The sequence below is a fragment of the Camelus bactrianus genome, chromosome 2 (genome assembly GCF_048773025.1).
Source record: "Camelus bactrianus isolate YW-2024 breed Bactrian camel chromosome 2, ASM4877302v1, whole genome shotgun sequence".
In the NCBI taxonomy this organism is placed as follows: domain Eukaryota; kingdom Metazoa; phylum Chordata; class Mammalia; order Artiodactyla; family Camelidae; genus Camelus; species Camelus bactrianus.
Genome location: NC_133540.1, coordinates 131,522,861 through 131,538,487, shown reverse-complemented (window position 1 = coordinate 131,538,487; position 15,627 = coordinate 131,522,861). Strand labels below are relative to the sequence as shown.

General features: G+C 50.7%; 1 protein-coding gene across 3 annotated transcripts in view; it reads right to left on the bottom strand.

Moving 5' to 3' along the window:
* Positions 1-15,627, bottom strand: part of STK32B (serine/threonine kinase 32B) — a 301,945-nt gene that overhangs the window by 82,831 nt on the left and 203,487 nt on the right. The gene's annotated exons all lie outside the window — the stretch shown is intronic.

Sequence of the window (15,627 nt, the reverse complement as noted above, 5' to 3'; positions counted from 1 at the left end):
TTTACAGAATCTCAATAACTGGTTACTCTCAATCTCGCCATTATCACTTACCAGAAAATGTGGGGAGGAGGGAGCTCGGTTCAGGGCTAAATCCTGAGGTTTCTTCCCCCTGATGCTCCCTTCTCCCTACGCTCTGTATCGACCCCTGAAATCTCTCCAAGCACTCACTATCAGCATGGCCCCGAGCTGCTCAGGGGCTTTACCTCTCTCTACAGAGCCGTCATCAGCCATCAGCCACAAAGGCCGGGCAGAGCTGTTGCTGCTTTTGCAGAGTAAGTATCTTCTGCACAAGGAAAGGGAGTAACGTGCCAAGGTCATGCCAAGATCAACAAGCTAGGGAGGGTCAGAAGCACGAATGAAGCCTGGAGCTTCGGGATGGGCTCCATGAACACTTGCAGTCCCAACCCCACGTGCTAAGCCAGGATTTCTCAAAGAAGTCTCCACCAACTCCATCATCAGCACCACCAGCAGCGTGCTTGACTAAGTAAAAATGCAGACACCAGGGACCCAACCCAGGCAGGAAATCAGACTTTCAGGGCACCTGGCTGGTGGTCTGTTCTGTTGGTGTTGACTTGAACCCTCAAATTTGAGGACCATTATGGTGACCATTTGTTTTATGCCCCATCCACCAGTTCCTTCCACGCCCATGTTCCTTTCTGCTCAGCCAGGGCTTCACAGAGCATGTGCCATCACCCATGGGGTGCTCCCTGGACAAGAGGACACTAGTGGACATTTCACTTCTGTTCTAATTATCCGAAGTCAACCTGATACGTCTTGCATCTCTCTGACACTTGCTCATCTTTTAATACAAACAGAGGAGGGCCCAGTTCAGACCTTTGGTAGGGCTCTATAATATAATTTTGTTTTCATTTCTTTTTCTTTACAGTTACCCTCTATTTAAAGCAAGTGATATTAGTTTCCCCCTTAAAGGAGGACTGCTGTAAAGTTCTCCTTGAAAATAAACACATTAAATGAAAGAAAAATAAATTGACAAATAAAAATAATAAGGAGGCATTTGGTTGGTGGGGTGATAAGGCAAATATTCTGAGGGCTCTTCGTGGATCTGAAGTTGGGGCCCATTCCCCTGTTGACTGGGCTGTCTGTCTGTTTGGAAAGCAAGCTGAGAAGCTGAAGTTTATGAAGATAAGTTCTTCATGTTTTACCCCTTGGGTTGCTGTTTTAGATTTGAGCTCTTTGCTATGCCTAAATGAAAAAATATGAATTTCCACAGTGAAACATCAGGCATCAGGGTCAGGGACTTTTCAGTCTGAGGGAGTCTGGAGATACAGCACATCATATGGACACCCAGTGACCCCCTCGGATCAAGACTGATCTGGTAGACGGAGCGGTCCTGTCCTCTCAGTCAGCATAAAGATGCCGAGAGCCGGCGGGAGGCAAAAGGGCCAGGGGTGCAGGGGGCAGGAGCCCCTTCTTCAGGTGGGAGGACTCAGAGCAGACCTCCCGGAGCTGAGAACCCACTAGGAGCAGGGGGGTCAAGGGGCTCTGGGCAGGCGGGACACACCAGGGAGACCAGTGCGGGGGGGGGGCATGGTGGAGGGGGAGGAGGGTGCAGAGGGCGGGATGGGCGGGGTACACGAGCTAAGTTGTGGGCCAGCAGCAGCTGGTTATGAGGAACGAGGCCCCTGAGCCTGAGTCTGGGCTTTCTGACGAGACTGGAGGAGAAGACACTGGAGAATTTCTGACACAGTCGCAACTTATTTATTTAGCATTTGAAAAAGACTGTGCTGGACAGAGTGTGGAGGATAAAGGGGAAGATAAAGAAGGCGGGAGACCACTGGGAGGGCTGTCAGTGAGATGGGTGAGAAGTGGGTGTGTGGGTGGGTGGGAGAGGAGGGGACAGACACTGAGGGGTGGAGCTGGTGGGGGAGGGGGAGGGAAGGGGAAGAGGTTAGGAGGGGGAGGTGAAGAGTAGAGGAGGGGAGGGGTGAGAATGGGGAGGAGGGTGGGAGGTGGTGGGGGAGGGGGAGGGGAGGGGAGGGGTGGCTGCAGATTCTGACCAATAACTTTTGAAGGGGCTAAATGTGCCCTGGGGGCCTCTGCTTCTTCCCACCTTATTTTTAATCAACCTGAAGCTGACAAACAGCCACATTTGTGTCAGTTCCCCAGGATCCGTGAGCCCTCACAGAGGAGAAAAGAGGTAAATCTCTCTAAGCGTTGGCCTTTCTAAGACAAGTAGGATCCCAGCTGGCTCCTGGGCCTTGCCAGTGCTCTGAGTGGTCAGTTCCTGTCTGTCTGCTCTGACAGATGGTGAGAGAGAGAGAGAGAGAGAACACGGCTCCGTGCCCTCCTAGGCACACAGGCTCTCATGAGAAGGGAGAGAGGTGGGAGCCAAGGGAACGTGTGATGTCCAACATCCCCCTGGAACCCAGCTAGCTTCTCTCGCTCACTTTGTGACCCGACCTAACTTGATGGTTTGAACTTTCTAAGTCTCACTTTCCTCATCTGCAAAGTGGAGGCAACGATTTCTGCCTCCAAGGAGCCCTGTGAAGCTTAGTGTGATCACAAATAAAAAGAGGACAGCGCGTGCTGGTGGGGCTGAAAGTCAGGCGTGAGGATGCGGGAGCTTGGAGAGGGTTTAGGGGAGCATCAGGGCGCACTCCGGCCGGGGCGAGTCTAACTGCAGTGTGGGGGTCCTGCAGGGGCTTCCACTAGGGGTGGGACATGGTCTGACTTACATTTTGTAGAAGACGGTTTGACACTTTCTAATAAACATGGGGGCCGGCAAGGTGCGTGGGGAGCACAAGAACGTGTGCTCCAAGCGGACAAGGGTGCTGGGTTTCTGCTCCTCGCTTTGGAAGAGCACCTAGCACAGGGTGAGCGATCAGTAAGTATTCATTCGGTGACTGAACGAGTCCCCGAGCCAGACAAGGAATAAAAATAGTATGAACCACTGGGACAAAGAGACCCAGACACTTCATACCAAAGGATGAGCTGTCATCTCATGTTTAGAAAGCAAAGCAGTGGGGGAGGGTACAGCTCAGTGGTAGAGCGTGTGCTTAGCATGCATGAGGTCCTAGGCTCAATCCCCAGTACTTTCATTAAAATAAATAAGTAAATAAATAAACCTAATTACCCCTCCAAACAAACAAACATATATAAATTAATTAATTATTAAAAACATTTAAAAAGCAGCAGAGCAGGCGGAGGAGGTGATGGAGGAGCAGGAGGAAGCTCTGATGTCAGTGCTCCCGGAGAGGAGCCCAATGAGCTGGTCACGCACAGAACCTGGGAGACTGTCTGGCCATGGAAGGACCGGGGCCACTGAAGCTGGGCTGCGCTGGGAGCCGGGGAGCCTACCCTCTGCACCTGGAGCAGGTGGAGGGCAATCCACTCCCAGCCCTGTGCTGTTGGGGCTCCCACAGGGGGCGCAGAAGTGGGGAGGGGATAAATGAGGGTCTGATTCATTGACTCCTGAGTCCTGGCCCGCGGCCCATCCTCAGAAGCCAGGCCAAGGTGAACATCACTTGTGAGACCGAGGAGGCCCCAGAGGGAAGCCTTACAGACACTGACACGGCCTGGTCGTCCCCTGGCTGACCCTCTCCACCAGCTCTCACTGTCGGATGCTCCGCTGTGGGGCCCTCCACCCCAGCACCGACCAACCAGCTTTTACTGCCTCCGTCTTCAATATCAGTGAACAGTCATCAATGATCAGTAGCCATCTGAGAAAAACCTTCAAACTGAAAAGCAGACGTAAAATAAAAATATAAAGGGACCCCAGAGGAAACAGAAACAAATGAAGGGAAGAGAAAACTTTAGAATAACTATAATCAATATCCTCAGAGAGGCAGGAGAAGATATTGTGCCCAGAAAACACAATAAGGTGCTATGAAAAAGGAACAATCCGAAAGGAGAAACAGCTCTTGGAAACTGAATATCTGACAACTGAAGAAAAAGAGAAAAGAATCAAGAGAAAGGTGGGGGTGATGAAGTCAGGGCAATTTCCCCGAAATTAGAATGAAAAGTCCCAGAGATGGAAAATAAGAACAAATTTAAAACCATAGGGGGTCATTCTAGCAAATCCAATATCCAAACAAGAGAGTTCCAGGAAGAGAGCACACAGACAGCACGGGGGTTCGCGCTTTCCTGGGAAGGATGTGCGGACACTTGCCAGGGGGCCTGGGTGTGCAGAGGCGCGGTGCTGCAGGACAGAGGGCTGTCCCCGGGAAGCTGCAAGTCAGTTAGGAGGGCAGACAGGTCCAGTGTGAGCGGAGGGAGTGTGGGCGATGAGGCTGGACAAGCAGGTGGGGGAGGTGGAAGGGCGTGACTAGCAGGCTGAGCGAGTGAGCCTGGAGCTCCGGGAAGTGAGACCCTGAGCACCACAGCGGGTGGGCGGTGGCTTTAGGACATCCACACAACCTCTTCCGGTCTCACTGGACCACAGAAAGAGGAAGTTAGTCTCTATAAATTCCTGTACAGTCCTTCTAATCAGGTCAGAGAGGTGTCTCCTTTTGCGTCTCGTATCTCTTTAACAATGGACACTTGCGAATATCCCTTTTAACAAAGAAAGAGCAGAAAGCGGGATGCGCACCTTTGACAAGGGGAACATCATTCTGATTTCACTACATCCACGCTCATGGGCACCTTGTATCTACGACAAACAACACTGTAAACAGGAGTATATCCTCTCACAGTTCAGGAAGCCACAAGTCCAACGTCAGCAGGGCCAAACTCCCCCCGAGACCCTAGGGAAGAGCCCTTTCTTGCCTCTTCAGCTTCCGGGGGCTCCAGTTCCTTGGCCCCTGCAGCACGCCAGTCCCTGCCTCTGTCTTCGTGGCCTCCTCTCTTCTCTGTCTCCGTGTGTCCTTTCTGTCCCTTATAAGGACATCAGCCGTTGGGTTGAGGGCATGTGAAGGTCAGTTTTATGTGTTAACTTGACTGGGCCACGGGGTGCCCAGATATCTGGTGAAACACTGTTTCTAGGCGTTTCTGGATGAGGGCAACGTTTAAATTGGTGGACAGAGGAGAGCAGACTGCCTTCTACAGGACGGGTGAGCCTCAGCTAATCAGTCAAAGTCCCAACTAGAATAACGACTCACCCCCCGGCCCTGAGGGAATTCTGCCAGCGGGCTGCCTTCAGGCCCAGCCTGCGACACCGGCTCTTCCCTGGGTCTCCACCCTGCCAGCACATCCAGCAGATTCTGGACATGCCAACCTCCATAACTGCAGTGGCGAATTCCTGCACAGAAAGCTCTTTGTCTGAGAGCGAGCGCGCGACCTTACTGATTCTGTTTCTCTGAAGAGCCCTGAGTCATCGTGAGGGAAGTGGGTAGTACTGGATGTGCTTGGACTTTGGGAGTTTGGGATGCTGGCGAGTTGGAAAACTCTGAATATCTGGCTTGAGCACTTGCCACTGTCCTCCAGCTTCTTGAAGCTTCTCTCCGCGTGTGGCTGCGTGCCGGCGGGGCTCTCTCACCGCTGCCTGTTCTCATTCCTCCGCTGTCGCTCTTTCTGCTGCGCTCCAGGCGAGGGGGCTCGGGTCAAGGCTTGGCTCTGGCCCTCTGATTTTCCTTTTAAACATTTCCTCCGCCATTCTGTGAATCTTCTTTCCTCTGATTGTCTTGAATTTTTGATTTCCAGAGTTGAACCCTTACTAACTTACTAAGTTGTTAAGTTAACTTACGGGGTCTCTGAGCAGATGTCTGCTAAGCAGCACCTACTATTCACACCTGGACGGTGAGCACTTTGGGGAATAATACAGCAGAGCAGAGCTAGGGGCCAGCCTAGCATCTTTGCCACGGGTAGAGGTTACGCTGGAAGATGAGGCTTAGCGGGAGGGCCGAAAGGGCCTAGGAACAGAAGACCCACCCACACAGTCTTGGGTAACTCAACCAAGGAAGGTCCCCCCACAGAGAGAAGACCTGCTTGACTGAACGGAGAACACAGAGAACAGAAGAGCACGCATGCTCTGTGGGCAGAGCTGAGCAGGCCACGACCAGTAAATCTTTCCAAATTACTAATCAGATGAGTCACTTGACATTGGAGTCCAGAGGCTCAGAGAGATTATGAGTGACACGAGCTAAGCCCCCTCTGGAGGCAGAAACATCAAGGCTGAGGGAAGACTAGGCCCACCGATGCCCTGATGCCAGTCAGCTGTCCCGACAGACATGCTGTCCCCTCTCTGCCCAGCTGCTGTCTCCAACAGTCTCAGCTGTCACTGGTCAAAATTCCAGATCAACCCACAGACCAGCCACCCTAGTGGGAACGATGAATGGGTGGTGTGATGGCAATTTTAATGCATCAACTTGACTGAGCCACGGGGTGCCCAGATACTTGGTCCAGTGTTATCCTGGGTGTGTCTGTGAGGATGGCTTGGGATGAGATTAACCTCTGAGTCAATGGACTGAATAAAGCAGATTGCCCACCCTAGTGTGGGTGGGCCTTACCCATCAGTTAAAGGCCTGGAGAGAACCAAAGGGCTGACCTTCCTTCTTGTAAGAGAGATTGTTTCCTGCCTGCCTTTGACTTTGAACTGAAGTATCAGCTCTTCCTGGGCCTCCAGCCAGCTGGCCCTTGGACTGGTACTTCCACTGGCTCTCCCGCATCTCCACCTCAAGGACTCGCCTGCAGATCTTGGAACCTGCTCAGCTCCACAGTGAAGTGAGCCAGTTCCATATGCAGAGGGTCCCCCACTTACAACGGTTCAACTTAACGATTTTTTGACTTTACAATTGTGTGAAAGCAATTCGTATGCAATAGAAACCCTACTTCGAAGTTTGGATTTTGATCTTTTCCCAGGCTAGCGGCATGCAATCTCCTGATTCTGGGCATCCGTGAGCCACAGCCACCAGTCAGCCAAGCGGTCTGATGTCAAACAACTGAAGCGCTTACAACCGTTCTGTACCCAGACAGCCACTCTGTTTCTCCCCCCAGTACAGTATGCAATAAATTACACGAGCGACTCAACACTTAATTATAAAGTCAGCTTTGTGTTGGATGGTTTTGCCCAGTTGGAGGCTAACAAGTGTTCTGAGCATGTTTAAGGCAGGCTAAGCTAAGCCATGATGTTTGGTAGGTTAGGTGTATTAAACGCATTTTTAAAAAACTTTTTTTAAGGCTTTTTTTATTTTGGGGGGGGATTAGGTTTATTTCTTTTTAATGGAGGTACAGGGGATTGAACCTAGGACCTCGTGCATGCTAAGTATGATTCTACCATTGAGCTATACCCTCCCCCACAAATGCATTTTTGACTTAAGATGGGTTGATCAGAACATAACCTCATCATAGCTCGAGGAAGATGTGTGTATCTATCCTTTTGGTTCTGTTTCTCTGGAGAACCCTGACTAACCCGAATGGTAAAGCTGAACCCATGAGGACTCAGACACTGCGGCTTCATCTTGTTTCTCTGGTTTCTGGGTGACTCCTGCTCATGCTCCAAATCTGCCTCCTCCCAGAAAGCTTCTCCTGGCTCCACAGGCTGATCCCCCGCCACTGAGATCACATCTTCCAATTACTGTGAACAGAGTGCTGGACTCCTCGTCAGCATCCAGCTAGTCTTTGTTGGCCTCAAGCAAGTGAAATGAGGATTCACCATTAGGGCCGTGGGTCTCACATCTTGAAGGGCCTCTGCCGTGCTGAACCCAATCTTAAACTTTATCACGCTTATGGCAGAAAGCTCAGCTTTCCTGCTCCGCAGCAGGAAATGCCTTACAAAAACCAGTGTGAATTCAGGGAAGAGGTACAGATGTGTGGTGCAGAGGAAGAGCGGGGAGCATCAGGCTGGTAGGATTCACTTTCTCCTGCTGAGGTCTTGAGCACAGAGTGTGTAGATGCAGTTATTATTGTAATGATAGGGATGAAGCCGAAATCTTATTAAATAGTCCACTGACCCAGAAAAGATGAGAGCAGAGCTGTCATCTTCTCCTTTTTAAAAATTCTGAATTTTTTGGTCTAGCGTAGGATGAAACATGGGGTTACTGACAATCTCCTTGGTAGGATGCCAACACGGAACAGGAATGATGATGTCCAGAATGCAGAACCCGAGCTAAGGGGAGCCAGACACCAGGAGTCCTGGCCAGGCTGGTGCTTCAAGGCCCCTGGAGGGAATGATGGACGGCATGGTGTTCTCAGTGGATTCTACGAACAACCCGGCTGGACAGAGACGGCAGGAACGAGGGGGCCCAGGTCTGTGGCACCCCCTCCACCCCCCAGCTTCCACATTTTCTAGTCTCTTGCTGGTTACTCTGGTCCCCAGTCCTTTGTCTGTATTTCCTTAAACGTAAGCCGTTCCAACTCCTTGGCTCCTCTCTCTTTCACAGGGTCAGCCTACTACTGGGTAATTGTATTGTGTTTTCACTCTGGTCCATCTGCTACTGTCTGCAGGGATGAGTGGGGTCAACTCAAGTGCAGCCCACATCCTGGCCTGTTTCCAGGGGTGAAGTGGAGAAATGGCTTGTGCCCCCAGGAGGACAGCTCTGTGTTCGTCTGGGTGTGTCCTGCACAGAGGGGCTCTCCTCCCCATTAGATAATGCCACCTCCTGGGACCCCACCCCTCCCTGGTCTCCCTGCCCCAAGTTCCATAGACCAGCATCTTGGGAAGGTCACCCACAAAAATGTATTTGAAAATACTATATCCACTGTATTCCAAAAAGGTTTGCAATGCAGCTCACACTGAACACACACTACCACTGGACTATGAAGGAAATCATAGCTGATAGTGTGAGGCAAATGGACCGCAAGCCCTATGAAACCTGCACCCCCAGCCTACTCGGCACTTTTGCGTGGACTGGACGAGACGCCCCTCCAGATGGAGGTCACCACCTGTGTCTCAGGCACAAATCCAAATCTTCTTTTTGTAAATGACGTTTCACTGTAATGCAGTCACCCCGCTCGCTGATGCACTGTCTATTCCTGCTTTCATGCTACGAGGGAGGAGCTGAGCAAAGAGACGAGGACCCCATGACCCACAAGCGTAAAACATGCATTAACTGGTCCTGCAGGTAAACATCTGCACCGCGAGCTGAGCGCAGCCAGGGCCGGATTCCGGCTTCCCCTCTCTCCGTCTGCGGCCCTGCCTCGTGTTGTTTTCACAACAACTCTGCAAGGGACTTAGGACAACAGACAAACTCAAGAATGACAAAGACTTGGCCAAACCTCAGACAGGATCCTCTGAGCCCCCTTTTTGCCCGGAATTCATCCCGGGGCCCTCTCTTTGGCATGCCAAGTTTTATTTTAGGGAGAATCCTGCAGCTACATTGGTTCAGGGAGAAGACCCCTACCCTTGACATTTCCTTCTAGCAGGCTCCCCTCTGCCATCCTCCATTCTGCTCCTCGGCAAGAGTCCCCGCTTGTCTTTGCTGTACTTAGATCTGACCTGATCTCTCTCCTCTGTGGCAGTGGTCTTGACCCCACTGCAGTGTCCTGAATAAAGTCTTCCTTACCATTCCAGCAAGTGTCAAACGATCTTTTCTTTAACAGAGGTGAACACCTCACTGGAAGTTCCATCAGTCAGTGATGGCACCAGGGCTCCAGTCCCGGCCCTGTGGCAGCCAGCCCAGCATCTTGGCCCTGTTGCACCTGCCTCTCCAGGGGGGAATCCAAGCTCAGGTGTTGCTTGTACACGCTGAACTCCGGACTTGAGTTTGGGGACCCCTTTGCTTGAATAAAATATTATTTCTTATCTCAGAAGTGTAAACACACCTCTGATTCAGTCTCAATCATCATCTTTACCCACTGATGCCATTAGTCACTCTTCAGGATTAAACTCTCTCAAAAGGGCTTCCAAAGAGTTCATTCATTCGTTTATTCATTCAAAAACACGGCGCTCCTCCAATGTGGCAGGCGTTGAGTCAGCCAGTGAGAATCCCACAGGGAACATGAAGCTGTCTGCAAGAACCTTATGACTGGTGAACTGGTCCAATCAACCCTGGTTAATGTGCTTGTTCATAGCTACCTGGCCCATTTGGCTGGTGTCTAGGAAACACACCTAACAGGATCATGACTGAGATCTCCACGTGGCCTGAGAACTGGCCACCAGGTCCAAGAAGTGGACTCAGCAAGTGTGGGCACAGTTGGTCTGACCTCCAGCTGCCTTTGCACCCCGCCCCCCAAATCCTCATATAGGAAGACGGGTGAGGGTAGAGAGTGAGACCCCTCACGCATGACATGCCAGCTTGGAGAAGGAGCCCACGGACATGGGAAGAGGTGCCCCTACCTTCTGAAGCCAAGAAAGGGCCTAGGAGACCCACAGCAGAGATCAGAGCTGCCTGCAAGAACAGGTGAACGAACGGCATTTTGGTCCCCTGGTTGCAGGTCTGCTCAGACAGTGAGCCTGCTTCTTGCCCTTGTGCTGACCTGAACAGGGGCAAGAATGAGAGTGAGAGACATGGACCCATTAGCTGGATTTAGGTTTGGCCCCTAGATAATGATGGCTGGACAAAAGAAAGAAGTTTCTTTCTCTGCCGTGTAGAAATCTAGAGGTAGGCGACTGAGAGCCACCACAGCAGCTGGGCGTCGTGAAGTCTCTGGGGAACCAGGTTCTCGGTAGCTCCCCACTCTGTCACCCCCAGGGCGTGGATTTCCATCCCCTAGGATGGGGCTCCAGGTGTCCTGTCTCCATCAAAGCAGCCAGGTGGAAGAGAGGTGGAGGAAGAGGCAAAGAGTGTCAACAGGCTCATCAGAAGGTTCCTGGAAGTTGCCTTTGATATTTCTGCTCACATCTCATTGGCCAGCACCCAGTCCCATGATCACAGCTAACACAAGGCAGGCAGGCAACGTGGTGTTTGTTTGGAACAGCCACGTGCCCAGCTACCACTGAACGCCGTGGGCCACGGGAAGACCAGACACTGGGCACAATTTACCGATTTTGCCACAGTGGGAAAGAGGAAGAGAATAGTGGGCGGGCAGCCCTCTCCCTCCCAGCGTCTAACACAGAAAGGATGCGTGAGTCTCCTGTGCAGTGTCCCCGGGGGACACCAGCAGTGAGTTTTGGGAATGCCCTTCAGAGGACAGGAACAGAAGGAGGGGGAAGAAGGAAGGGCTGCTCTGAAACTCCCATGTCAGGGCCCTGCCAGACCCTCCCGAGGGACTCACTCATGCCCATGGGAGACGAGGCCACCTGCCACCAGGCCGGCCTGGGTCACCTCCCTTCTGACCTTGGGCATCGTGCTGCGCCTCTGCCTGAGTTTCCTCATTTATAACTTGGGGATAATGACAGATCTAATTGAAGGGGGTGTTGTGAGCATTAAGTAAGTTCTTGAATGCAAATCCCTTAGCACCCGACCTGACCCGTGGTGAGCCTGCCGTGGTTATTATTAGGCACCTCCATGGAAGGAGGGCCCATGGCCGGTCAGCGGACAGCAAAAGGACTAGCACAGCCAGTCAGTCCCTTTTTATCCCCCTCTTCTCTGACCTGATGCACCGGAGAAGTGAGAGACTTCAAAGAGCGAGGAACTGGCGGTGAGCATCTCCACACTCACATGCCACGGGGAGAGACAGGACAGAATGGAGAGGGCATACAAGCCCCTCCCCACCTAAGCATCCGGAGCCATACCTGGACAGCGACTGAGGCGGGGAAGCCTCTGGACCTTAAATGAGATGAGAGTTTTAAACTGGACTGTATTGGACTTTTGATTCCCAAAGTTTCCTAGAATGTGATGGGATCTACCCCAAACGGGATCTGCTATGCAACAGAGAAAGATCACTCATCACGGCACAAATGGGCAAAGATTACAGAAAATGGAAATAATTTGATTTAAACAGCCCAACAAGCAGAAGTAACACAATAAACTAGTCATGCTCACATTTCCCTCCTAAAAGTTGACTTGTCCTTGGCCAAGTGTAGCATCCCCACAGTTGGTTCAAGTGTGACGTGACTAGGCCGAAGGAGCTTCCATGCTGGTGCAGGGGAGCTGCCAGCCCTGCAGCCCGCTGCTCTGTCCCTGGATGCGTCCTCTCGCCAGCATCCTGTTCAGCGGTCCTCCAGCCTCCACTGAAAGGGGGTCCATGAAAGGCAACTACTCAGGGCCTGGCTAGGCTGTTGGCCACAGGTTGGACAGCTCTACATGCTTCTTCACGTGATGGACACCAGCCTCCCCATCACATCCACCCCTCTGCCCTCCAGGACCACACAGTTTAAGTACCTTTCCTCTTCCATTTGACAAATCAAAAGGCATAAAGAGCTTTTCCCAGAGCTGCCCTGGAGCATTTCTGAATCCTGAAGAGTGAACGGCCTTTCGTTGTGCATTGACAAAGGAATCGTTAATGTCTTCTTAAAAAAAAAAAAAAAAACCCATGTGTTACATTTCTCTCTTAGCTTAATTCTAGGGAGAAATGTGAATTCTTTCCGGGTGATAAGGGTGTTTTCTTTTTTGCTTCTGAAGTTAAAATCTAAACGTAGAGCGAAGGGACAGGGGAGGGACACTGAGGTCTGCAGATGTGGGCTGAAACTCCTCCCACCTCTTCCTGTCCTCATAAATCCCACAAGTGATTGAGCCTCCTGGGCTAGTGGTGAATAATGCCTAACGGACCTGATGGCTGTGAGGATTAAATAGTGTGCATAATGCGCCCAGCTGAACCCTGTGGCGAAGCAGGCACGCCAACACTGGCAGCGATCGTCAGGGCCACAGTGGGTAGTATTCACTCCGATTTGCCTTTCAGACTTAGTAGTCCAGTAGTTTGGCACCAACTTCAACAAAGACGAGGTCAGGATTTGGACCCAAGTCTATCTCTGTGAAATGCCAGGTGCTTCTGCTCAACGCAAAACATTACAAAGAAGCCACCAAGAGTCCAGGTACGTCGATACCATTGGAGTCATCACCTGGGACGGGTGACTGGGCCATTCATGCCTCCTGACGAGCAAGTTTCCTTTTCTCCCTGGCACCGAGCATCTTCTTATACGCTATTTCACCCCATCTCCACCATCACCAATGAGTGACATATACTCATCTCATTTGAAAGATGAGGAAAGTGAGGAATCGAAGAGATTAACCAGCTTGTTCCAGTGACTTAGGGAGCAGGTGGCAGAGCCAGGCTCCAAACTCAGTTTTATTTAATAAATATTTCACTCTGTTTTAATTTCTCTGCCTTGTTAAATCCTTCAGGAAGGTAAGAGGTGGGTAGATGTGACAAATGTATAGAGGGACTGAGAGGACACACTCAAGGCTTGGCACTCTTGGACATGCTCTCTTTATTCTGCACAGGATCCTTGTGGCTGTCATCACCACCCCGATTTCTGAGGAAGAAAACTGGATTGAGGCTCAGGGGAGTGAAGCAACTTTCCACCGAGAGCATGGCTAGGGATTCTATCTCAGAACCTGGACTCTGGGCTCACTGCCTTCCATGCCCTCAGTCTATTAATGTCATCCCAGGTCCTTTTGGAAGTAGATCTGGGGTATCCCTACATCTCAGAGAAATACACACTAAGCAGGGGGGACCTGTCTAGCGTCTGCTCAGCTGTGAGTTGCCCACAAATTTTCATGCATATCTGCAGACATCACTGAGCGCAGCAGTGCCAGGCCACAATTCTGAATCAGCCCCTGTAACACTGCCCTTTAAAATCCCTAGCCCTCAGCCATCTGATTCACAGCAGCACACCTTTGCAGCACACACACACGTACACGTACACACACACACTCACTCTTGAGAACTTCCTCTTCCCCAGTGACTCACTAATCAGTCTCTTTTGAAAAATGAGTAATATCGACACCGAAGACAGCTCCCCAGCTGACTTTTCACCGCCCCGCAGGGAAACGTGTGCCGAAACATTAAGAAATACCACCCGCTGCCAACCTCAATAGAAACTCGCCGTGTGTTCATACAACTGGTGAGGCTGAAGGTTTTCAAACACGAACATCTCTTCTCCAGCCCAGCATCTAATTTCACTGCTATAGAACAGAATCTTACTTGACATGCAGCTTTTTAAGAATGCAGGGAAACAGGATGAATGCTGAAAACAAGTACAGAATTTTCAAATAGGAATGAAACCAGGTATACTTCGGGTTTAATTTAGAGAACGCTTAGAGGTCCTTATTATTCAACTTAGTCACTGCTTTGAGATATGTCAAGAACCCACTGTGTGCCAGGCACCGCGTTAACCCTTAAAGGGAGCAAGATGCATCACAAGAGGCACATGAATAAACCCACAGTCTGGGGAAGGAGGTAGAGAGGACAGGCACTTCTACGACTGGAGCTGCCCAAGTTCAGCGGAAACACAGACCGGGAAATAACTGTGCCGTTACGAAGGAAGGCTTTTCAAGGAAGGAAGTATATTTCCCAGGAAGAGCTGATAAGAGAGTGGTACTCAGGCAGACAGCACACGGAAAGTATGGAGGCCTAAAAGGGTTCGTGTGGGCGCCGACTAGAGCAGCGTGCTTTTTTCTACTCAGCAGTTTTCTGCCTCCTTCTAGCTCCTTTGGGGAACCCTTCCCCCATCATGAGGGTTGTCCATGGGGCTCAGACCGTGGGTACCACAGCTCAAGTATCAATTAGACTATTTCATTCTTCTGCCTATAGGAATTCAGTCAGGAGAGCCATGTGACCTGAGCAAACCAATCAGAAGTGTCTTGGGGATAGTCACGTGATTCAAGCAGAACCAATCAGGGGTTTGTCTGGGACAGTCATGTGACTCAGCAGAATCAACCAGGCTTCTCTGGGGTTGATCTGTGAGTCTGGTGAAGGACAGGACCTGCTTCCGCTGTGGTGGTCCAGCTGGGCACAGGGCAGCGTGGGGCTGCTGGCAGCCACAGTGCTCACCCACTGGAGAGAGCTTGTTTGCCAAATGAAGTCGGCAGACAGCTACAAAACAAGACCTACCTTTCTCTCTCTCTCCCTTTCTCTGAGACAGAGCTTCAGCCATATCAGATATGCTCAACTTCTAAATTTTTTAAGTTAAAATTCCTTCCTTCTTAAACTGGTTCAATTTGAGCCTCTATCACTCTGAATTGATCTAAACAACTGTGACAACTCCCGACAGCGTGGAGGGACTAGTGGGCAGAGTGAGAATTAAGGGTCAAAGTATGAACAACAGGGCAAAGGCATTCAGACTTTGTTCTGTGGGCAATGGGGAGTCAGGGAGCATTTTTAAGAAGCGAAGTGACATGGTTTGTTTTGTTTTAGAAAGATGTCTCCATCCAGGGAATGAGTCAGGATGTCTTCCATTCATTAGTTCATGCAAATATTACGAGAGCTTCTACTGAGTGGGAGAGGAGAGAAAAGGATGCGTGTTTTGAAACTGATAATTTCATCTGAATATGCCAGGAGGCAGTTTCCCTCTTTAGTAACTAAGAGTATTCAATTAGCGATGAATATTGAATTTTTCTACGTCAAACAATGGAGTAAACACAGGAACATCTCTCACAGAGCCAAAACCCCCATAGGTACCAGGACACGTGTCACGATTAGCTAGCACATCAATAAATTAAGGGACACAGGAACAGCCACAATAGGGAAGCTGGCCAAAAACGTCTTTCCACATCTAATTCTTCGGCTGGTCAGCGCAGCTTTGCTCTGGATAATATCTTCATAGCCCTGAACTAAAAGTCATTCTGTTTTGGTAGAAGCCTCCACCTCTGACAATTCTTATAATACCTAAAAGAAGCAATGCCAGGCAGCAGGGCGCAGTAACCGAGCAGAGGCCGCAGGGCGAGCACAAGGCTGCAGTCTGCCTTTGGT